This window comes from Agelaius phoeniceus, chromosome 3 (genome assembly GCF_051311805.1).
Source record: "Agelaius phoeniceus isolate bAgePho1 chromosome 3, bAgePho1.hap1, whole genome shotgun sequence".
NCBI lineage: Eukaryota > Metazoa > Chordata > Aves > Passeriformes > Icteridae > Agelaius > Agelaius phoeniceus.
The window spans coordinates 18,011,631-18,036,834 of NC_135267.1; the positions used below are offsets into that span (position 1 = coordinate 18,011,631).

At 36.8% G+C, this 25,204-nt stretch overlaps 1 long non-coding RNA gene across 2 annotated transcripts; it reads right to left on the reverse strand.

Annotated features, from left to right (window-relative positions):
- Positions 1-14,415: 14,415 nt before the first annotated feature.
- On the reverse strand, positions 14,416-24,914 carry LOC143693687 (uncharacterized). 2 transcript variants are annotated; one of them, XR_013181622.1, is made up of 4 exons: positions 24,706-24,914; positions 17,071-17,195; positions 15,315-15,457; positions 14,416-15,003 (listed from the first exon to the last, which is right to left on the reverse strand). It is a non-coding gene; the product is annotated as an uncharacterized LOC143693687 (long non-coding RNA). The 2 variants fall into 2 exon arrangements; XR_013181621.1 differs by having other exon boundaries at positions 14,416-15,457.
- Between the last annotated feature and the right edge of the window lie 290 nt (positions 24,915-25,204).

Below are 25,204 nucleotides of genomic sequence, written 5' to 3' on the forward strand. Positions count from 1 at the left end.
AAATTCCTCTTGTTTTGAGTGAAGTATCATTCAATATTTTCACTAGTAGAATAACTGCAGACTGTTCTTATTAATCATTCCTCAAAGTTTAAGCCAACATGGGTAGCCAATATATTTCCGGACTGAAAGAAAATTAAAAATAATTTTGAAAATTCAAACAAACACTTGCATGAAATTCAACACAAGCAAGTTCCAAGTGATTAATCATTTGCATAATCTTGTTTTAAAGGCATCTGGCTAGTTAATAGTTCTGTATAAAAGCATGTAGAGGTTGTAGTAGATCATGACCTGAACATGAATCAAAATGCTGCCAAAGAAATACTAACCAAACAAACCCAAAAAACCCAACCCCCCTACAAAAGCCATCAAAACAAAAACAAATAAACACCACCCAGAGATTATCATAGATATAGAAAAAGTGGCACTTTCTGTCAGATGCATTTCTTATTTTTTTCTCTCTATTACCTCTAAGGCCCCAGAGCAGAAACATTAGGAGCAGAGAATACAGTAGAGAGCAATGGGAATTCTTGGTCTAGAATATTGGTCTATATGAGGTCTAGAAAGCATGACCTATGAGAAAAAATTGGAAAAATTCGAATTGTTTAGCCAGAAGAAGACTTAGGTGGATGGAGATAGTCTTGAAAAATATAAAATTCTGCTGTTAGAAAGAAAGGAATAATCTTTTTGACCACAGGGGATAGAATAAGTAACAATTGGCTTCAGTCTCAGAAATATATAAATTTACATTTAGAAAAAAAGTGCTTCATGGTCATACTAGTGAAGCTTCCTGTGAGGCTGTGGCATTGCATCACTTTTTTTTTCTTGTGACCCAAACTACTTTGTTAGAAAGAACTGAGGGATCATTGCTCCTGTCTGGGATATTTAAAATATTAGGTAACCTACTGCAGCTCATTCCAGCATTATGAATACATTATTATAAGATTTTTTTAACATGTTTTTTAGGTTATTTGTTCTTATGCAGTAGATATATTTATATTAAAAATACAGAGATATTTTTAAGTAGAGCAGCAGAACCTTCCAAAAGTACTGCTGTGGGATGAGTAAATGACAGGAGTTTTTAGATGTCTTTTGACAGATCAATATGTGTGAGCTTTACTTTGTGTCATAGCTCTTAAAAATCAAAATCATCAGGTTGCATTCAGAAAGCTGGACAGTTTGCATCTTGATGCACAGCACTAGAGCACGTAAAACTTTAAACAAAATAGAATTTACAGGAAAGAAGCATCAAGTCATTCCTTCACTATATTATGAATTCTCAAGCTTTTTTCAACTTTTTGAAAACTCCAGAAGCCTTTGAGCCAGGCTTACATGGCTCCAGTTAAGTCCCTTCTGTGTTGTGCATGTCAAAATCCATTGAACTGCTGACCGCAGCTGGCTTGATATACTGAGCTGTTTATATCTGGGAATTTTATGCATTTGTCCAGTTTCAAATTTTAATGAAATGTCTATGGCTTAACACAGGAGAAAATAATAAAGTAAATGGCACTGATTCTCATACTGCTTACATCAGTTCGTGTTTGAATTAACTTCACAAATGTCAGTGGAATTTTTTCTTGATTACACCACTGAACCCAACTTAGAATCAGGCATGTTTTTTACAACAAAATAAATATATGTTTATTTTTAAAAAAGATTTCATCTCCAAATGCTTTAAATACGTAGCTAAACACCAAGTTAATAGCAAGCAGCATTGTTCTCCTGAGCTGTGGCTCAATTTTCTCACTCTGATTAGCTAGCAATTTGTACAATTACACCTAAATGGATGCAATGCTGATTTCACTGCTTATTTTATTATAGCACTAAAGCAGGTACAGACTTATCTGCAATGCTTGTTTACAGTACTGCTCATAAACAATTTTTTACATACTCTATTAAAATTTCCCAGCTTGATTAGCTACCAATCTGCACTAAAACACTCAAGTTAAAATGAAAAGCTAATTGCTCTGAGTTGCTCAGATCATTTACATGCAACAGGATTTATTGGGGCTAATGAAGCTCCAGAATGGGATGGCTTCTATCTCCCAGCCTTATTCTGCTTTTCTACTTAATAATAAAATGTTAGTATAAGAAAGTTCTTTTAGTCCTGTAAGGTAACCAATCAATCAGATGATACCCTTAAGTTTGTGAAAAAGACACAGAAATCAGTGGAACTCTAGAAACTCTAACTAAATTTGTATTTCAGAACTAATTGTTTAAAGAAAAATATGTAGTTAAATAAAAAATATCCTCTCCCAATTCTAGCTTATTAGGTAGTTCATCCTACCAAAATTAATTTCTGATGCAAATCAGACTGTTTTTTGTTGTTGTTTTTATATAAAGGTAAGGAAATTTGGGAATTCTATAACAAGAGCTCATGAATATAATTTCTAAATAATATAGTTGCTGTAGTTTGAAATAGCACCTGATAATAGTTTATTTGCTACAACACAGGTTTATTTTCACTGCATAATGGTTCTTTCTTTTCTCTGCCTTTTCTGACTTGCAATATTCTGCTATGTGTGACATACTTCTGCTGCATTGTTTCATATTGGTTCAAGAAAGAGGAACACAAGCTTGTCATCAACCCTGGCCTGATTCATAGCTTAAAAAGGCAAGGCTTCTGATCCTGGAAAGGCAGTGGCTGGAGAAAACACAGAAATCAGGTCTTGGACAAATACTCTGATTACTGAGAAACTGTACTAAAACCTTTTTCTTGTCAGTCTTGCAACACACAAGTCTATTTATGAATCCACAGCCTAAACCCTACAAAAATCGTGTTAGTTTCCTAAACATTTCAGTTTTCCAGATGCAGAGTATTGATGTAAAGAGAAAGACAACGAACCAAGTCCAAAAACATGAAAGGGCTGATCGACCTCTGAAAAGCTCTTCAAGGGAAAAAGGAGGCCACCATAACGTACCCATTTCAGGGTACAGTACTTGCCTGAAAAGTGTGAAACCTGAAATTCAAAATCTTTTTAGACCAATAAAGTTAAATGCCAATAACTGCTTAAAAACTCAGCTGTTAGTTGTAGCTACGGTCTACTTTTTCTACTAGAGATGGAATGATATGGATCAAAGTTTCTAATAATCAGGCCCAGTAAAACATGAAGGAAATTGACTTTTTTGCTGAATCTGGCTGGAATGGAGCGAATTTCCTTCATGGAAGCCCTTATGGTGCTGTGGTTTGAATCTATGATCAAAAGTTGTTAAAACACCAGTGCTTTGGCTACTGCTGAGCAGCTGCACAGCATCAAGGCCGTTTTTGCTTCTCACAGTGCCCCCCACCCCTCCAATTAAACCCACTGAGGGTATGTTTTTTCTTCCTTTTTCTCACTCTGCCTCCTGAGCTAGGGGAGTGGGGAGGGGGAACTAGCAGACTTGGGAGGAGACACAGATGGAACAGCTGGTCCCAGCTGACCAAAGGTATATCCCATATGATATCAAGCTCTACAAAAATAGCTGGGGGGAAAGGAGGGAGGGAGTGGTATTTGGAGTGGTATTTGGAGCTTCTTGTCTTCCCAAAAGAGTTTTAGCCTGTGAGCTGGATATCAACTGGCTCTTTAAAACACTTGCACTAGGCAAACAAAAGTTGTTCTTCAAATAGAGAGGCCAGAGGTTTTTTTTCACTGATTTATTCATAAGTAGAATATATCCCTAACATGTCAAAGTTACTGGCAAAAAGCAAATAAAATTCACAAGTGAACTTTGTCAGAATTAGAATACAGAAGCCATCCTCTTAACATTGTCAGGGATATTTCTTAGAAAATTAGAAGGAAGGCATGTATCAGAAAAAAAGCATTCTTTGATAAATAGATGATAACAAGTGTTCATTAAGAGTTCATTGAACTCAGTAATGTTACTTTTATTTTGGCAGGAATAATCCTATCAGTAACCAAATACATGTTATAATAACTGAACCCTAGAAAAAATTTCACGTACAAAACCACTGTCAGTTTACAGTTTATTTTGAATTCAGAAATATCTTACTCCACCCAGACAGATGAAATGTCAGTGGCTTTCCAAAGTGTTAAAGCTTTTCAAAAGAAATATTGTGATGACATTAGAAATTAATGTGATAAGCAAGAAGTTGTGGTAAATATCATCTTGTTAAAATGTCAGCAGTAGGCAAGAAAGACAAACTAATATGAATTTGTACCCAGAAGGAAGGTTTACAGTGTAAAAATATTACAGAATAAATATTTTGAAGCAAATTATATTAAATTCTATTTGGAACCTTTTATTTTTCTGTCAGGGTTTTTTACTTATGTTAAAAGATGGTTGCCCTTTAAAAATTCATAATCAAATTAAATAATGACAAATAAGTAAAAACTAGTTACAGAGGGCTGTGACAACAATATTGCAAGAAATGGGCTATTGCCTTTAGTATAGAGGATATCAAACTAGATATTCAAATCGTCCCTCCAACATTCAAAACCTCATGATTCTATAAATCTCAAAGGAAGTATAGAAGGACCTTAAAGATCCCATCTATGATATAGTTGAGGTTGTTTCAGGAAGCATACAGTTATGAAAGCAGTGGAAGCTGGCATTTTCTTGAATACTTTATTACAGACAAAGCAACACACTCAATCTGCCAGTTTTATGAAAATTGAGTCAGATGTAAGCACAATGCAATAATACCAAGACTCTAAATGTCGATAAGAAAAGCTAAAGAAGAAAAGAACGTAGAAAACTTGACTCTCTGAACTAATACCTGATGTAGTCATATAGGGATTTCAACTCCTTCAAATGTGAGCTTTGTTCACCAAATGTTGAATTAAGAATTGGAAAATAAATGCATGAAACATCCCCTTTCATATCTCCATACCCGGGAATTTTTTTCACATATTAAAAAAAAATGTAATGAGAATAATTAATAACATTGATTTTTTTTTTATTTTTCATTTCCACTTAGAAAGGGATTCTGTGAAAATATGTCTGTAACAATAGCATAAAGGTTTAACAGACATCATTAGCAAAAGTTGTGTGTATCAAAAGCAAGCTTGGTCAAATGGCACACATTCAAAAGCAGGGTTTTATCTGAGAATAGGCCTCTTCATTGTGGTATATTCCACTAAGTAAGTAAAAATCTGTATAGGAGAAAGAAACAATATCAATTTTTATATTAATAACTCAATTAGTATAAAAGACTATATGCATACTTTTGGGCTATTTCAGCACCCCAAGATGGAAACAGTATTATTCTAGAATCTTCAGGGTCTTTGTTTCAAGATCCAATTTATTCTTCAAACAGAACAAATCCAGAAGGAATACAAATCAATGCAGTTTTCTTATTAAAAAAAAACAAACCAGCTGTAGTCTCTGCAAGGCCTTTTCTACTTGTTTGTTTTTCATATGCCCTCTCAGAATAATGCCTCTTATTTTAATAGTTTATAACATATTCAGAGACAGGGAGTACTTAATCTTCTTTTGACTATTTCACCCTGCCTGGGAGGGTGTCCACACTGCAAACAAATTAAAAGATGTGGTTTTAACTTTCAATGTCTTTTCTGCATTACATACTTTAAGCTGAATAAGGAAGAATTATTATTTCAAGCTTATAGTACTCTCAGGTATTAATGAAAGAATCCAAATATGGAAAAGATATTTTAAATTAACTCTAGCCCTCAACCTCAGTAGATAATTCTTAGTGAACATTTTCTCTTTGTTTGTCCATTTTAATTCAAACAATCCAAAACAAAATGGGGTTTAAATAGAATAGAGATAGTACAAAAAATGTAGAGTTGTCTTCCTTTCTTAATATACATTACTGCATGATAAAATATGTCTCCGTGTATTTCAGAGGCAGCAGAAAACAATAATGTGGTGATTAGGAATATTTCAAAATGAAATGAATAATATGGAAAAGCATGTCCATGTGCAGAGTATTCTGATACCACTGAGAAACCCAGTAGATTGAAATGGCTCTTATGCTATTTGATTCTCTTGCCCTTATTTGAGTTTAGTTTATAACTTTTCCCAAATCTACAAAGAATTTCCGTGATTTTCTCTCAGAACCTGTCTACCCTTTACTTAGGAGAAAATAATCTGAAACTTTCTATGCATTTGTACCTAGACACTTATGTGGAGCTACATTATACTCTGTCCAAAGTGCATCTTTTTGGGAAATGGTATGCTATTCATAAAATCATAGTGTTCTTGAAAACTTTGTTTAGCAACAGGTCACTGAAAAACACCATGAACTGCAATGTGTGTGGTAATAAGATATCAGAGACTTCTTGACATGATTCAGTGCACCACGGACACGGAACATAGGTCCCTTGAGAGCCTGGTGATGTTTATCTGATATTAAATGTCACTGAATATGACTGATGTTGGAATATTAAAAATTACTGTGGAAATGAACACTTATGAAAGATCTTGTCACATTCACAGAATCACAGATTCACAAAATTACAGAATTGGTAAGGCTGAAAGGGACCACGGTGGGTCATGCGATCCAACTTCCATGCTCAAGCAGGGTCGTCCCAGAGCACACAGTACCAGATTATGTCCAGACAGTTCTTGAGTATCTCCAACAAGCAAGACTCCACAGCCTCTCTGAGCAATCTGTTCCACTCCTCAGTCACCCTCACAGTAAAGTTCTTCCTCAGGTGGAGCTTCCTGTGCGTCTGTTCCTGCCCTTTGCCTCAACCTATTGTTTGGCACCACCAAGAAGAGCCTGGAAACCTCCTCTTGATACCCTCCCTTCAGATACTGATAGTCAGTGATGAGGTCCCCTTTTAGCATCTCTTCTCAAGGCTGACCAGGCCCAGTTCCCTCAATCTTTCTTCATAAGAGAGATGCTCCAATACCGTAAATATCTTTGTTGCCCTCCCCTGGACCTGCTCCAGGAGCTCCGGGTCTCTCTCTCCCTGAGGAGCCCAGAACTGGACACAGCACTCCAGATGTGGCCTCATTAGGGCTGAGTAGAGAAGCAGGATCACATCTCTAGACCTGCTGATTGTTCTCCTAATGCACCCCAGGACATCATTGGCCTTCTTGGCCACAAGGACACTGCTGGCTCATGGAGATCTTGTTGTCCACTAGGACCACCAGGTCCTTCTCCACAGAGTACCAGCCTGTGCTGGTGCATGTGGTTATTCCTCCCCAGATGCAGGACCCTGCACTTTCCTCTGTTGAGTTTCTGACAGTTCTTCTCTGCCCATCTCTCCAATCTGTCCTGGTCCTTCTGAAGGTCTGCACAGCCCTCTGGGGTATCAGCCACTCCTCTCAGATTTGTATCACCAGTGAACTTGCTGAGGTGGTCTCTGCTCCTTCATCCAAATCATTGAGAAATAATTCAAACAATACTGGACCCGGTACTGAGTCTTGGAAGGCACCACTAGTGACAGGCTTCCAACTAGATATTTTTTTAAAAAAGAAGAGAGCAGAAGGTTAGGAGTAGTCCTGTGTTTTAATAATTCTGCTGTAAAATGGATTGATACAACTACAATAGAACCAAGTGATTTCTTTTGACATTCAATTCACTATATTTGTATTCATTTCATATTTACAGTTTTCTGTTATAATTCATATTTACAGTCCACTAGTCTACAGTTTTCATATTGGCAGGAAAGAATTGCATAAGAAAGCTTTTTGAAAGCTGGACAACTGAAAATCTGGCAAGGGAGTAGACTCATTATGGATTTTACAAAATTATGATTGTGTTATCCAAATGGTATTCTCAGAACAACCAGAAGCAATTGACAGTACTGGCTTGCTGAGACTTTAACAGTAGCATTGCTAGATTCCAAGTGCCAATATGCCAAAATTTTTCAACAGTTTTTGAAAAAAATTATTTCTAGTCAACATTATACAACAAATAAATAAACTAAGCATCCATTGACTAAATCACGGGTAGATTAACTGATGCTATTCCATTGATTGTTTTACTTTTTAAATTACCTTTTTCAGTATATTTTGTACAACCAGAAATAATTACTATATTTTCCTGATTTACAGCATTTCTGATGAGCAGCTTTCTCAACACTACAATATGAAACACTCTTTCAATTAGAAACATTCTTTCAAAATTAGAAAGCTTCTGTTCTCCTTAGCTTAATCATTAACAGAGCAAAACCAATATATCAGCAAGACCGCAGTACTAGTTCTTGAACACAGCCATTTTATAATCAGAGATGTAAACCAGGTATTGGAAGAAGAGTTTGATGGCAATTTACCATTCCAAGATCTCAAGTTCTTGTGAATTTTTTTACCTTCCTAATACTGCTTACCCCTCTCTCTCTCTCTCCAAAGGCATTATGAATGAGATTTCTCTCATCTAACTGTATATGTCCATACTGTAAGGTCATATTTCAAAATTAGCCATGTTAGAAGCCTTTCACAGCTAGTAAACAAACAAACAAACAACAACAAAAAAGTTGTGATAAAATAGTTTAATCTCTGCTTTTGAATAACATGAGTTTTCCCTTTATTTTTTTTTCTGCTGGCTCTTTCTTCATTGACATAATAGGAGTTTTAAAATGACTAGTTCGTACACGGAAATGTCTGCTTTTGCTCAGAAAAATATGTCCTCCCTTGATCAAAAAAACTGTAGTTTCTACATATCTAGATCCAATACTGCTTTCAGTAATCAGTTAAAAAATATGTGACCATCCTTCCTCTCCAATGCAACAGGTCATTCTCCCTGATTCTAATAGGTGCTCCTGGTTGCAACTTTCCCTAGCATGTGCTGCTGATCCCTGTGTGGAGGATACAGACCTTCAAAAGCAGGTCACGTGCTCTGTGAATACAGAAGGTGGAGCACAAGTAGATGGCAGAGTAAGGAAAATGGTTATCTTATTCATAACTTTAAATGTGTTTGAGAATAGTAAATAAGTAGATTATCTTTGTTTCAAAAAATAGTTTCAATGATTGATTTTGATCTATTGGGTTTCTTCTTAGCAAATTTTCTAGAAGTTCTGAGGAATTCTTAATGAGATTAATAAATTATGTACAATAATTTCAGTAATTGCAATATGACAGAATCACAGAACATTTTGGGTTGGAAGGGCCTTTCAGAGATCATGTGGTCCAACCCCTATGTCATAGACAGGAGCTTATGGCACTAGACCAGGCTGTTCAATGCCCCATCCAACCTGGCTGTGAACACTTGCAGGGATGGGCCATCCACAGCTTCCCTGGGCAACATGTTCCAGTGCCTCACTTTGTCATAAAAAATTTCTTCCTATCTAAACATATATAAATATATCCTCCTTCAATTTAAAACTGTTGCCACTTGTCCTGTCACTACAGTGTTTGGTAAAAACAACCTCATTCTTTCTTATGATTGTCCAATATATATTTAAAGATAAGGTTTCCCCTTAACCTTCTCTGATGGAGGCTGAACAACCCCAGCTGTGAGACTTTCCTCATAGGAGTTATATTCCAATCTTCTAGCAATTTTTGTGGCCTTCATCTAGGCCCATTCTCACAAGTTTATGTCATTCTTTTTCTGAGGATTCCTCAGTTGAGTTCAGAGGAAGAGTCAACACCCTGAATCTACTGGTCTCACTTCCTGTGATGTAGCCCAGGATACAGCTGGCTGTCAGGGCTGCATCAGTTATTGGCCAGATTTTCATCCACCAGTATCCCCAAGTCCTCTGTGGGGATGCTCTCAATCCATTCAACACCCAGCTCGTATTGATACTGGGGGCTGCTCAGCCCAGAGGCAGAACCTTGCATTTGGCCATGTCAAAATTAATGAGGATTACATGGGTCCACTCCTCAATCCTATAGAGTTCCCTCATCAGTCTTCAAATTCCAAGAAACCATGAGATAAATTTTTTATTTTAACAATATTGCCAAAAAACATAAGACTTAATGATAATGACAATTTTCAAATATTTTTAATTGTCCTCTGATATTATCTTCATGTTTTTCCTATTTTTTTTTCTCTATCCAGAAGGCCAAGAAATTATTTCCTACTACTTTTTACATAAAGCTCAGCTTTTAAATAATTTGCATTTCTAGAATGGCTGCAGCTATCAGCAAAAGTAAGTTTAACAATATGAGAAATAATTAGCAGTGACAACATCAAATTAGACAGACTGGAGAATGAGCTATGCAAACCATTTTGTTAAATAGCTGCATGATCCAGTAATGACTGATGGTTTGGAGAGAAGAAAAATCTAGACAGAAAAATCATCCAGAAACTGCCTAAGGACAAAGGTTTCAATTTCCCAGTCACTTACATACCCAACTAAGTCAGTTCGCTCAGGTAGTTTAAATGAAGTTAATGGAACTGTTAGTGGAAGATATAGCTGTCTGCAAGACTGGGGCCAGAGAGGGCAATTCTATTTTCTCTAATAGACAAGGGGAGAACAATTTTTTGACACAAGCAGGAACTTGTTCAGAAAATAAGTGGGACAGCCTAATCTTCAGTTGCCACCAATTAACATATTATAAAGCATGTTGCAAGACTGGGTTTATTTCCCTCTTTGCTTTTTGCAAATATTCTTTCATTATTGTTCAAAGGCCATGCTCAGACATTTCAGTTATGGTAATTGTGGCAGAAAGGCATAAGGAGATTCAGTCCAAAGAGTGTACAGTCCTATAAACTGGAGAATGAAACAGAAGTAAAAAAAAAGTACAAATATATGAGCTGATATAAAATTTCCACAGCCTGCATTTAATAGATTAAAAACATTAAGTGACTGTCTGATTGAAGAAAAAAATATTTCTATTGGAATCAATATTTATTAACAATATTCAGAATTTCAGAACTGATGCTAGAAATGGTTTTTTGCAGAATAAGCTGTAAGAACATAAAATTCATTTATAGCAAATACTTTTTTTCCTGGAAAATTTATGAAGGAAAACCTTAGAAGAGCATTTATGAATAATTTTCCCACTAGTCACTAAAGTTGAGTCAATTCTATCAATATTTCCTGGTTTCACTTTCTAGAGAGAAAAGTGTATGCATCTCACTAAACTCATTCATTATGAATGATGAACCTCAAAACCTAAGGCTTGGAGGTAGAAGGTATGAGTAGCTAGTGCCATCTTTTACTGAATCTTTTGCTTCCTAGGAGGACTTCTGCAGCACTGTAATGCCAATCTCCAACAAAAATTGAATTTTGGCTGAGGAGGAATAAAACGTTTTTCTAAATTAAGAACCACAGAAATGGTGGGTGTTATAGTTGCACTCTTAGTGCTGTCGTGGTGAAAGTACATTCTGCTGTGGCAAGAGTGGGAAACTGCCTGGGAAGTCCATGAGCCTGTTCCTACTGGCTCTGAAGCCTGGAAAACTAAAAAGCTGTATCTGCTTATCACAGAGATAAAGTCATGCAGTGTACAAAACTTCACCAGTGCTGGGATACAGCATGAGGACATATAATTGCCACTTAAATACTGTGCAATTTTATGCTGTGGGTGTGCTTTGTGGGAGCTGGGGAGTGCTTCTCACTGTAGGGTATTCACCAAGCATGAACAGCTGTTCAGGATGAACACCCTGCAGGTGCTACTCCCTGACATTGCAGTAACAGTGTTTCTGTACTCACCCAGAAAACTAATCATTTGTCTGCAGACCCAGAAGCATTTTTGAAATAGTTCCCGTAGGACAGATTGGCACAACATTTAGGTCCAAATTCAAAAAAATCCAGAAGATGCACCAGTGGGAAATCTGGATTTCTGAGATTTTTGGAGAGTAAAACTCCCCTAAAGCTATAAATCATTTAAGAAAATCTTGACTTACGGCTTTTTTTTCTGTGAATCCCAAGAAGCAGTATCCTGGGCTTTGACACACTGAAACCTCTCTAATACTCCCTGACTTCCAGGGTCCCTCTTGGCCTTTCCAGCTGTTCACTGATTATTCTCAATGCTTGACTGCTTCTCTCAACTACTCACCCTCATCCTTTGTGACAGACCCTCTGTCTTTGATGCTGTGATTTTCTGCCATGTCTTTTTTCACCTTTGTGCCTTTCTCACCACTCATAGTCTCAAGGACTAAACTTCTCTCTCAGATTCTATCAGCAGGGATTCAAGATTTGGCTTCAAAGAAAATTATGTTCAGATGAAGCTGATGCATCACTTAAGCTCTTAACAGACTAAAATTTAGGTATGTGTAAAACAATTTTCCCCCACACCACCAGATTCAGGGCTTTTAGTAAGCCCTGAAATGGCCAAGCTTAATAGGCAATGTAATTAAAGCAGCAATAATTATATGCTTTTGTTTCAAAGTTCCATGCAGCAGTGACAGGCTATTCTTTAATGCATTGTCCAAAAAATGTCAAAATCTTATAGAAGATATATCTATTACTGGTTGCAAAATTCTTCTGTTTCATTTTTTTGAAAGCTTCTGGAAGTCAGGAAAGGAATCAATACCTCCCTTTCTTAAACCCATTCTTTCCAAATTGTCTAAATTTTCATGATCAGGTTGTTTCCTCTGCTGCAGCCTTCAAATATTGATAAATGAAGTCTGCCCCACAAAATAGTGGCCCAGTGTAACCAGACTGGGCCTAAGGTTACCTTAAAAATACCATAGGGGTTTGGGTTTGTTTTTTCAAGAAAAGATAAGTAATTGTAGCATTGTTTACTGTGCAAGGTGCCATGTCCAATCAATGTCAAAGGGAATTTTTAGGGCTGCTACAGGAAAGAAGGATTGCTTTCACTTGAGTATCCTTATAGCTGCTAGCTACAAGATTGGCTTATTTCCCTTGTAAGTAAATATTGTATTAGTGGATGAAATTTCTTCATAAAAGATGCAGAAAGAGTTTTTTTTTTGTCTAAACCTACCTTAGCTCTTGGGAAAATTCTCTAAACATCCAGTTGCCAGTGTTCTGACAAACTATTCTTGTATCTGCTAAACTCCATTCGAACTTTTTTCCTGTGCTCTAGATGATGGCTGAAGTTTGTGTTTGTGAGATCAAATGAAGTCCTCCACAGTATTCCATTTTTTTTCATTTGAGAGATGTTTGTAGTACTATATTGCATATGTAATTTGTAGTGTATACAGGAACATGAAAGATAACAGTGAGTCCCTTTCAACCACTTTTTTTACACCCAACCATTCCTTCTTAAAAAGCAACATTATTGAGAGGCGTTTTTAGATTTGGAACCTGACAGTATAGTACAGTAAATTTCATCCTTATGTCCAAAAGCTCTTGCTGCTGCCACAGGAATTGTTAATGTACCATGTTATCCAATGTCAGCAGTAGTAAAGAAAGGACCACACAGAGTAAATATTTAACCTAAAATTTCAGTCTCTAGAGATTCAAACTCTGACTGATCTCTTGGGATAATAAGCTATCCCTGGGCATGTTTGCAGGAAACAGATTCTCCTCATCCTGACATCTTGGACCTTCTGTAACACAAGCCATTATCATCAGAGATTTACACTTCCAAGCAACACAAATGGATTTTTTTTTTCTCATGAATTGTTTGCTTGATTATTTGTTAAGTTTCATTTATCCACTGATACATAACTGCTCTTCAATTATAGACCACATCAATTAGATTGCAGTTCCTTTTTAATATGGTTTGTAATATTTCAGGATCTCTATGGTCAGAAGCTGCCCTTATTTTAGCCCAGAGGCTCCTCTATGTAGTAGATCTCGCTCTTTAAAAAGGTAAGGTTAATGTATGGTTATGGATTTATTTGTTCTTAAGAATTTTAGCTTACAAGATTACACAAGGAACAAAAATTAAGCTAAGTATGTTATTCAAGGTACTTCAAGAAAAAAGGATAATTAGCATAGTAGTGGTAGAGAAACGTATTTTTAAAATTGGATGTTCTGTGATTGCTGAGAATAGATAAGATGTTAAGTGCAAAAACATAGTAGAATTTCTGATTCATGATTTAGTTCACTTTATCTCACTGCTTTGGGTCCTATAAAATAGAATGTTGCTCAAATGGGCCTTTTTAAGAAAGTTACATATTGGGAGAACCCTTGGCAAAGCAAACCATGTAAACCATTTCTAAGTCCTCAGGAAGGTCAAAAACACTGATGGAGATATGATTTTTGCCTGAGCTCCAGTTTCTATCTTTACTGCGCACAGATGTAAAAAGAGATTTAGTCTTCAGATTCACCCTTTCTTTTCTCAGCTTCTCCCTAACATTTGGTTTAGAAGATCATCTTGAATGAGCTACCCTTAAAAATTGTTCTTGATTTTCTGTCATATGTCAACCTCTATTTGTCCACAAACTTTAGTATAGTTCTGGGCCTTTTGTAATCCATACACTTGAAATTTCTTCTCTCTTCTCCAATCTCATCCCTGTCTAAAGAGATGTTCCCAAATCCACTGATAATTTGATTCTATCTTCTTATAGAATAATTTATTTTGCTCAGGTTTTCCTCTGAGATATTTTTCCTCATTTATTTGGCTATGTTGTAAACATTCAAACTAATTATGAAACAATATCTATCTGTGCATCCCCCCCATCTACTTTATGTCAATATTTATAAAAGATTCCAGTCATTCTTTTATATATCCAAACATAACAGGGTAAAAAAAACAAAAAAGAAAAGCCCAAACCAAAGTCCAGAGTTTATGACCTTTACTAGAGTTATAAATAAGCATTAAGTGTCTTTGATAGTATTTTTTTCATTTAAATTTCCCAATACAATCTGAATGAAGAAGCAAGCAAGGTATAAACAAAGGAGAGTAGTACACCTTTTAATTGTGGTATCTAAGGGAAAGTAAAAACAAAATATACATCAGTTTCTTCAGATTATGTGGACTGTTACTCCATGATGCTTTGCTCAGTAGATGTAGAAATATCCTGTCTACCCTCAGTCTTCTTTCTTCTTCCATCATGGGGTTTGTGTCCAGCCTTGATAAGAAATTAAATATGGGAATGTAATCAGAAGTCAAAGAGGGAACAGGCAAATCTTCAGTCCCCAGTTCCACATTCCTCTTTTACCATGGGCTCATATCATCAGACATTGCCCTTGCTGCCTCCCTGCATTGCAACAGGCTACAGGTGACCCCATGGAGGTGAAGACCCCATGGACCCTGGAGAACGCTACAGAAATCCAGTCTAAGGTAGTTCTTTGTTTCCTTCCAAAAATAAAAAAAGAAAAGAAAGTGAGAGAATTCTTCTGAAAGACTTAAAAACATACATCAAATAACTTCAAAATTAAGAATAAGTACTACCATTAATTATAATCTGTAAAATTGTGTATATGACAAAGATTGTGATGTCAGCACAATAACTTAGGGGTACCAACACAGCTTACACTCTTATGAAAGTTGAATTTCTCAGATATAAGACTTTACTGGGGAGTTTAAAGTAATTGGAAACAGATATGCACAAGTGCACATAGCCACAAACATGCATGCACATGCATATACCCATTCCTTTCACTTACCTGTCTATTTCTGTTTTCTGAAGAAACACTGACTTACATTTTGTCATGGAAGGAAGAAAAAACACTTTTACAGGTGATGGATGTGAGTCTTAAGTGACTTATCAGCAATGACAGCAGTATGTGTAAAGAACACTACTGTGAGCCTGCAAACAAGTTTAGGTGTAGCTGTTAGTGGAGTAAAAAGAAAAGAGGGAGGCTCCAGCTCAGTGGCCTGCCAAATACAAGGCACATGTACAACTAGCAAAAAGGAGCCAAGCATGGTTGACCTACTTATATCTGATCTGCTTTAATGCTCTCTCATATCCAGGTCTTGAAAGCATTAAATGTTTTCAGGGCTCTGTGTGCCTCCCCTACAGCCCCCAGGGTTTAGCTGCTTGAACTCAGTGAAAACTTTGATGATGCTTCTCTCTGGCTGTGAGAAACCCCACCAGTGACTTAACTCACTGCACCTGGGAGAGGCTTTTAACCTTAGGCTCCCACTCTTGATATTTCTCTGGCATCCCAGTCCTGTGCCTCCTTGACTCTGACCCAGAGCCCAGCTTGCAGATGACTTTGTGACTTTTTAGCTTGATGTTGGACTTACCTCATTACTATGGATCTACCTGATGTTTTGGTCTCTTGGCTGGTTGCTGCCGCTGCTTGGGGCGTGGCATCCCGGGCCGAGAACGGCTCGGTGGCAGCACCTTTGCCACACGGACCAAGCGCACGCACTCGCCGGTGTGGTGGACGGTAACTGGCGTTCATTAACAGCTGAACAGGGTAATTTATAACAGGGGCTAACGGTGAGGTAACAGAGAAGGGGAGGGGTTCCGCCCCACCGTAACAGCGCGATATCTTAACCTCCCACAGCTGATCATTGCAGACCTCCTTCCCTGTGCCCATCCCATGTGTCCCCTGCACTGCTGCCACTGGCTGCCACCCCATCACCTACCCTGGCAGGAGCTGCCTGCTATTGCTGCATCCTGGCAGCTGTAATAGCTGATTAGCAAGTGCAACCACTTAGAGAGCATAAATGTCCTATAAATGCCAGGTGGAAGGTTAATAATAAATAAGCACAATAAAAATAACCCTGTCTAATATATGGAGAGCACTAGATGACTTGAACTCCTCTGTGCCTATTCTGTAATGGGTGGCTGCCTGGTCAGCAGGAAGGGGGTTGGATTGGTTTCACCTGATTCTGCTGCATTTTCTACTCGTCATACTGCCCAAACAAAGAAGCCTGAGTGATGAGGCCAGCACGGAAGTGATCTGGTGACTGAATACTTTGGGGTCCCTGAAAGAGATTAGAAGGACCCCAAAATCATTTCCCATTGACCAGTCTGTGAACAGCTGGGCTCTGGAGCAGTAAGTAAACTGCAAGCTGCTGAAAGGACCAGCAGCAGCTTTCGTATTAGAAAGGCCATATGTTTCTGTTCATGGCACATTCTTCATCATGCACTTATATAACACTTAGAAAAAAAAAAATCTGAGATTTTGGCCGCCCCAACATTGGGGTATTGAATAGCTTGTGATTAGAGAATTTAAATTAATTTTAAATGAAAAATCTTTCTCTTTGGGAAAAGAAAAAAAAGGCAAAAGCGAAAAGAAAAAAAAAAAGAAAAAGAAGCGTGTAAGTGTAGAACTCAGTGGCTGCATTCTCTCATTATGGCTGCATCCTTGATCCAGCTGTATACAACTATTTGATTCTCAGGGAATTCCCTGCAGTTCTCTGTGGGCTCAGACTTTCAACTTGTAGCTCTTCTGCCAGCATACTAACCTGAGTTGTATAGCCTGAATTTTGGCATTGGTCTTCATTTAGCTGAGATCACTGCCTGCAATCTCTGCTGCTACATGGTCACAGCGAGGAGTTCAGTGAGAGTGACAATCAGCACTATGTTCAGTCTAAAAAAGAGAAAGTATGAAAGAATTCTCATAATGGGAAAAGAGTAGAGAAATCTAGATAGATGAAGCCTAAAGGGAAGGCTTTTTAGTTTCTATATTGTGTTCAGAGCTATTTTTTTGGGAGAGAAGAAAATTTTTTCTGCCTTTGGACAATGTTACAATGCTGAGTTATTAAAGAAAGTGTAATCATTCTCATGGCAGTGATTCTGCCTAGCAGGCTGACAGGTTGAGCACACATATATAATACAGTCTCTGAAAAACAATCCATCTGATACCAGGTCACATGAATGAGTCATGACTACTTATCAGTGTGTCTGAATATTTATAGTAGAAAAAAAGGTTTGTGCTATATGGTATCACGCTCTGTGTCAAACAAACTTATGAACCTAGGAGACAGCCTAATACTCTCATTGCAGTACATACCTAATTTAACACACCATGTTGTCCTGGTATAACATATTATATGTTACACATTAACGATAGCACTCTATTGCCTCACTTTAGATACAAGTTTTGTTGCAGCTGGTAACAGATCTGTAGGAAATCTGAATGTCACTTTCTTTACTCCACCAGAAATCATAAATTACTTCATGTCAAATATCTTGAGAGTCCTCTGTGAGTCTCATTTCATTATTTGGCAGTGTACATACCTGCTGCAAAAGCAGTTTTCAGTTACCTGGGGTCATTTTCATTCATAGGTATTCTGTGGACCTGTCATTTATAAATACCTAGGGTCCTTGTACGCTCAAGCATAAACTGTTCATTATAGCTTCAATCATTTCACACTTACTGAAGTCAATAAAACACTTTTAAAAAAATATTTTTTAAGGAAAATGTATACCACTAAACACTTAAGCTTATTTATAACCTCTTTTTAAGCATTCAAATAAGCACTCAGTGCCTGAATTAAATATATCTCTTGTAAAGGCTTCAGAGACTTTCAGACGTCTTCATATGAAAACCAGAAAATTCTTAGTTCAATTTTATTTATGCAGAAGCTCCCTATGCTTGCCTTTGAGATTTAAAATCATAATCTACTAAATTATGTTCAGAAAGATTCACTCAAAGACAAGACTAAAGAAATCAGCTCTACCAAAAATTCCACAGGACCTTGCCATTTTTCCAGTGCTAAAAGAAAAAAAACTTCTGAAAATCAAATAATCTGAGGGAAATATTTTATAGAGTTAGGGGAGATGTGTTCAGTTCTTGTTTGTGAAAACTATCTGAAATTCTCATATTTTATATCACTGTTCCAGGTTTTGCTATTTTCCTCAAAAATAAGAAGAAAACCTTTGCCTTCAAGCAAAAGATCATTTAAGTAAAAAAATCTATGAACAGCTTTATATATTAAGCTGACTTATATATTACTGACTACTAGATATCTTAAAACACATACTCTTGCGGACTTTCCACAAATGTCTAAACAGATTATTTAAAAGGAAATAAAAAGCCCCAGATTTTTATATTATAGTCATGTCTTCCTCTGGCTTAAGATAAATCTTTCATGTTATACAGGTTTTGTCCATTAACAAGTGCTGATAACAGCTTATTCCACCTCCCCAAGCATATCATTAAACTTTTTCTCACATAAGGTGTTATCTGCAACATAAAAATTCAGGATTTCTGTTTTGGTTTTAGTTTTCTTTTGTTTTATAGGAAATTACCATGGCTAAGACATATGATCATTTATGACTTCAAAGGTTCACCTGGTAAATAATAATTTAGTTGTTATAAGGACCATTTAGGACATCTCATTCCTTCCACAGTAACAGAATTTTCTTATCTGTTAACTTCTTCTTTATTACTACTATAAACAAGATGCTTATCTTCTTCAAATGCCAAACTTAATTCTGCCTCAACACATCTGTCCAAACCCTGTGTTTGGATGGGAAACGATAAATTAAAGTCTGGATTTCTAAACACCATTTTTAGCATAATTTTCTTTCATCTGCAAAAGCCATTTCATAGCTCATTGCACTGTGGTCTATTTTCTTGGCTTTGGAGAATTTCTGTGGGGTTTTCTATTTTAGAAAATAGAAAATGTGTATGTAAAATTGAACACATTTTTTGTATTATCGTATGAAGTATAAGGAAGACTTTATAACTTAACTTTTTCTGTTATGGGGGTCTGTCACAGACTGCCTTAATTATTCTTGATCATAGCTCATCACAGCTCACATACTGATTTTCTTTCAGTTCAGGTGATATTTTTCTAGATTTTCAGTTTGCCATTGACTCTACAGAATTAACAGGCAGATGCTCAATATATTTTTTCAAGGCTTTATGCAATGTGATAATAACAAAAGAGATTGTTGCAAAGTCTTTGACACCCACTGCAAAAATAGAAATTGGTATAACCTCTTCTGGATTCCTAGAAATCCAAATAGAATTTCTTGTAAAGGAAAGAAGTTGATAGGAGGGAAACGTTCTGTTTAAAGACAAATAATGTGAAAAAAAAAAGTCTGTAAACCACAGAGACTATGTATACTATATGTCTAGCAGCAACTGCTAAATGGTGAAAAATTTGTTTATGTTCTTAGTCAAGATATCAGATGTGCTTGTCTGACAAAATGTGTGTGTTCCACTTCCAGGCTTGGTCTCCCTCACTGATGTGAAATAAAATGAAATATGATTGCTATTTCTTGAGAATGTCTCAAGGCATTTATTAACTCTGTATGTTCTAATTTGAAAAACTTTGTCATGGTTTCTTAATTTTCCTCTATTATTTTCCTTTGCCTGCATGCTTTCTGTGTTCTGTATCTCACTGTGCCCATATTTTTATTGTAAAAGCAGGTACCACCATCAGATTAAGATCCTAAAACAGGATTAAGAATGTGGGTCAATGTAAGGAAAAATCTACAATGATTAAGTTAATAATGTTAGATTAATATCTGTGATTTGAACAGAAAAGACTGAACATAATAACTAATAATAACAAATGCATTTTCCTCCAGCATCGAATACTATGAAACAATAGATTCATATATGTGGCACAGGTGCAGGAAAAAGAATAGGTCGTTGAGGGTAGAAATTATTAAATTCTCTTTCACTGACACAAGGTCATTTGTTATTACTGGACATGCAAAGGAAACAAGTATGTTTAAACATCTGTGAATCCTCACATACCTAAATGCACAAACAGGTGCATTCCAAAATGTACCCATCTCCAGTCACAGCCTTCCTTTTGACTTCTGAATCACTGAGTTTGCCTCTAGGAACATTTGAATCCCTCTTTGTTCTCCCTCTTAGTCAAAAGCATAAATTGTTTTCTTCAGGATGGATCGTTACTATTAAGTATTAATCCCCAAATGCTTTCGGGGTGTGTCCTGCCTGGCTTCGTCTGGCTTTGCTGTTGGACCAAAGGTGGCAGCTGTGGCGTTTTTCACCCCAGAGATGCCTTTGGCTGGCTGGGTGCTGCAGCTGGGCACTCAGAACAAGTCCAGGCAAAATAGGAACTCAGTTTACCTTTGGTAGAAAAGGTTCAGATGGTGAAGAGAAAAGGAGCGAGTTCTGCCGTGTAGCTTAGATCCAGAGTTTATTGTAGCATGGTAGATTTCTGACTCTGGCAACAGCTCCAGACAGACAGCAGAGACAGAACCACGGCAGAGGCCACAGCAGAGACCCCGACCGCATGGTCTCGTGTCCTTTTTAAGCCCCGGGGACAGGGGGAGGGGACGGACAGGTGAGGGTCACCAGGTGTGAGCAGGGGAAGGGTCAGGGGATGGGGACGCTGGGACAAACCAATGAGCCCAGACCTGGGGGGCATCTGCCAATCACACGACGCCTTGCTGGAAGGTGCCAGGCAGGAGGGCACAGGGGGAGGAGGAAAGGTTGGCATCCTGGAGGGGGATGGGATAGGTGAGACAGGAAATGGCGACACACTGCAACACGTTACAGTTCAAATTCATGGTATAACAATGACATTTTTTGACGATTCCCATCACTAGCAAAAGAAACAGTTCACCTGTTGCAAGAAAAAGGACTGGAGCTACTTTCAGACACTCTTCTGAAGTAAAGAGAAAGAGCAAGAAATCTTCTGAGTCTTACAGAGATGACACTGTAGTACTGGTGAGTCTCAAAATAAAATTAGGTAGGAAAATGCATTTGTTCTGTTTAGCTCCCTCTCAAAGGCAGTGCTTTCTCCAACTTCTCCTTTGTAAGCTACAATTCATGAACAGTTCTGGTGTATATGGTGTTTTTCACCCTACATATTTATACGTGTAGAGAAAGAAGATTCAAGGACATCACATCAAGAGCAATAGGTTTCCAATTTACCAAGAAAAGAAAAATTTTCCTTTCCTAATTAGAATTCTTTGAAATTGAAGTTTCAGTTACTTCTGTTCTCCAGTGTTTTAGGTCTCAGTTAAGAGCTTGAGATCAGCAATTTCTTACAGTGCAACTTTGGATCAAGTTCAATTTATACAGACCACATTAGGATTATGATGGTCTTCTTGAGTGCATTACTACTGTTAGGGTCTTCCAGATTGTGTTACCACGTATGCATTGTTGAACAAAATAAAAGAGGATAAGGTATCAAATAGGGACCTAAAATATAAATAATTTTTGGTGGTAGAGGGGTTAGTTTGGGGTTATTATTGTTGCTGTTGTTATAGGGTGGATTATTGCTATTATTATTATTATTATTATTATTATTTCCTTTAAAATTTATTATTTTTCATATTATGACTTTATGTCAGTAATTATAAAAACTAAAGAAAGAAAAACCACAACAAAGATAACTGTTGAATGCTGCTGGCCATACTATGTTCAGAATTTATTTAATATTTATGTAAGACCTAAGCACTAGAATTAAATTTTGAATTAAATTCCACTTGAAAGTTGAATCATCTAAAACACCAGATTAAAGGAGCAGCTAGTTCTGAATTTGTATGCTATTGAAAGGATCATTCCATTCTTGTCACTTCTTGCTACTTTATATGTTGCTACAACAGTGTGGAACCTGATTTAGGAAAGGTTGTTCAACATTGTTCAGAAAAATATCTCACTAGAAGACAGACTGAATTGAGAAATAGGCTTAGATTGCTCCTGTAGGGACAGCTGATTAATAGCTGCTTACTAACTGGACTTCATAAAACATCTCTGTTCTTTTTATGGGTTTCTAGCCATGCTCCTCCCTAATAATTTGTTTCTAAGTAAAATTGGTAAAGAGTTTATATTACAACTGTTCCTGAAGCCTGTTTTCAGAAAGAAAACCGCATTTCCTCTTCCTATACTTTCTTATCTGTGCAAGAAAATTTGTGTTTTCAGGAAATGGTTGTAATTTGTCTCTCAACTGACTGCAATTACCTGAAGTTTGACTGTATCTCTTAAACTAGAAGACTGCAATTATTTATTTTGACATTATCCCTCTTGTTCTGCAAAACATATGACCTTTTATCATATGTTCTTGTTAATATTTTCCTCATAGAAAGCAACCTGCATATATAAGTGTATTTTCTATCTTTGATGCTTGAAGCTGGGTTTTATATATTGAAACTGGTGAGAGTACTGACTGCCTGTCACTGAGGCTAAAACCAGATGGGAAAGCCTATGGAAACCATGGTTAGCTTTGAAATGCTGAATGCTATCTGCTGAAACTGTCCCTGTTGGTAAAAATAATGACATAAGAACAAAGGATACACATTGATAGGCTGGATAAGAACACATGTGGATTGAATAATATCCTGAGAAAAGACCTTTGGGATGAGTGCAGGCAAAAATATGTCCTGGAATTTGAGCAAAGAAATAGTCTCCAGATGTTTAATTCTTCTTATGTAAAAAGAAACAGGATTTTTGTTGACATTTTTTGAAAATTTAATAAGCATCAGAGACCTACCTACTTTTAGTATTTTCATCCCAAAACAGGAGCAATGGGAACAACCAAACAGAGATGAAGATTACTTCTTGAATGTAGACATAAGAATTCTTGAGGATAAATCCCATTGTTCTTGTTCAGAGGATTTGTTGTTGGGGTTTAGTTTTTTGTCTTGGGCTAGGGTTTTCTTGTTTGTTTGTTTGTATGGGTTTTTTTCATATGGATTATCTTTACCTGGTTTTAGTAGGCAATTCCATTTCCCAAAAACACATTTAAGTACTGATCAAAAGCAGATATACAGAAAATATAGTGATAACAGATTGCCAACATCCTCATGATCACTACAGAAGTCTAAAGGAACTGCAAGTAAAAGGAGTCTATCTGTTTTTAGTGTACCTTCAACCCCAAAGACTGATGTTTTGTCCAAGATCAAAACAGTAAATGAGGATCTAAGCTACAAGGCACAATAGGCATGAGGATAAAACTATTGATTGCAATTTTAACTAGGGTCTTATAATGCTCTGAATCTCTAACAAGTGGACTTAGACTCTGTATTTCAGAATAAAGCTCCATAAGGCAATGCCAAAATCTTATTTCTGATTATGCAAACAGCTTGACAGCTTTGAATGATACAGAAATAATTTTAAAAATTGTATCTTGTGTATGTTGACTATTCTCGGCATCCAGTATCTGTTGGGCTGATTTGTGCTGCAAATCTGACAATTTTAAATTACGTACAACTGACTTGGAAATGATGGATGCTGCTCAGATGCCTTGTTGTTATTCTTTAGGTAGTTTAACTTCATGGATATTTTTTTGCTACCTCAAAAAAAAAAAAAAAACTAACAAAAAAAACCCTCGGAAATTATAGGGATTTTGTAGCAAGCACTCAGAAGTTAATAGAATATTTTAGAGCAGGAAAAAAATTTCCTATGAGAAACAAGTTCAAGTCAGATAGCTGAACAACAGGACAAGATTACTGGTTTCTTTGGGTATGAGTTTTGTCTCTGTGCTATTTAAGAGCACCATGGTATATCTTAGACTATCAACAAAAAAATCTTCTGAGTTTACTCTAATAAATCTTTCCAGAATACCATTTTTGAATTTTAACAATAGATTGTAAAACATAGGTCACATCTGATATGAAAGAAAAAAAATTATTTAAGTAGAATTATTGTGTCAGTCTACTATCAAAATATTTTCATCCAAAACTTTCTTTCTAGACTATGATGAATGGACAATAAGGGAGGCATTAAGGACATTAAAGGTGCAAGACTGCATTTTGAAAGGTGGGAGTTAAAATCTGGCATATCAGAAATGCGACTAGTTATTGCATATATTTTTTAAAATACAATATCAGAACAGAAAAGTTCAAGGTAGTTGTAGAAAAAATATTTAATAGCTGAAGTTTGTCATGGTTATAGGGACATAGGAGTGGTCAGCAAGACTCGTTCACCCTTTATAGTCTGATATGGCCAGTGCTTAAGTCCATTGGAGAGTGGAGATTGACAGTGGACTATTGTGACCTGAAAGAAGTAACACGATTGCTGAGTGCTGCTGTGCTGGGCATGCTAGAACCTCAGCATGAACCAGAGTTCAAGACAGCAAAGTCTTGGACTTTGACACCATGCACATTGACAATTCATTCTTCTCCATTCCTCTATCAGCAGAGTGAAGGCTACAGTTTGACTTTACCTGGAGCTGAGGGTGCAGTACACCTGGAGCCGACTGCTCCAGGGATGGAAATACAGCCCCACTGTTTGCCATGGACTGATCCAGACTGCACTGGGAAAAGGGGAGGCTCTGAAACACTTTCATTATGTAGATGACATCATTGTATGAGGGAACACAGCAGAGAAAGGAAATTCTTTTTTTGAGATAAGACAGAAGATAATCCTGATCCTCCCAAAAGCTGTTCTGTCATTAAAAAAAAAAAAAAAAAAAAGTAAGGTTAAGGGATCTGACCAGAAAATTTAGTTTTTAGCAGCAAAATGACAAGGTGGATGTCATCAGATTCCAATGGATGTAGTTAACAAAATAACAGCTATGCTCCCACCAACCGCAAGAAGGAAACACAAGCTTTCCTAGGTACTATGGGGTTTTGGAGAATGTATATCCCAGAGAACAGACAGATTGTAAGCCTTCTCTACCTTATGAAACAGAAGAGAAATTACTTCAAGAGGGGTCCCAAAAA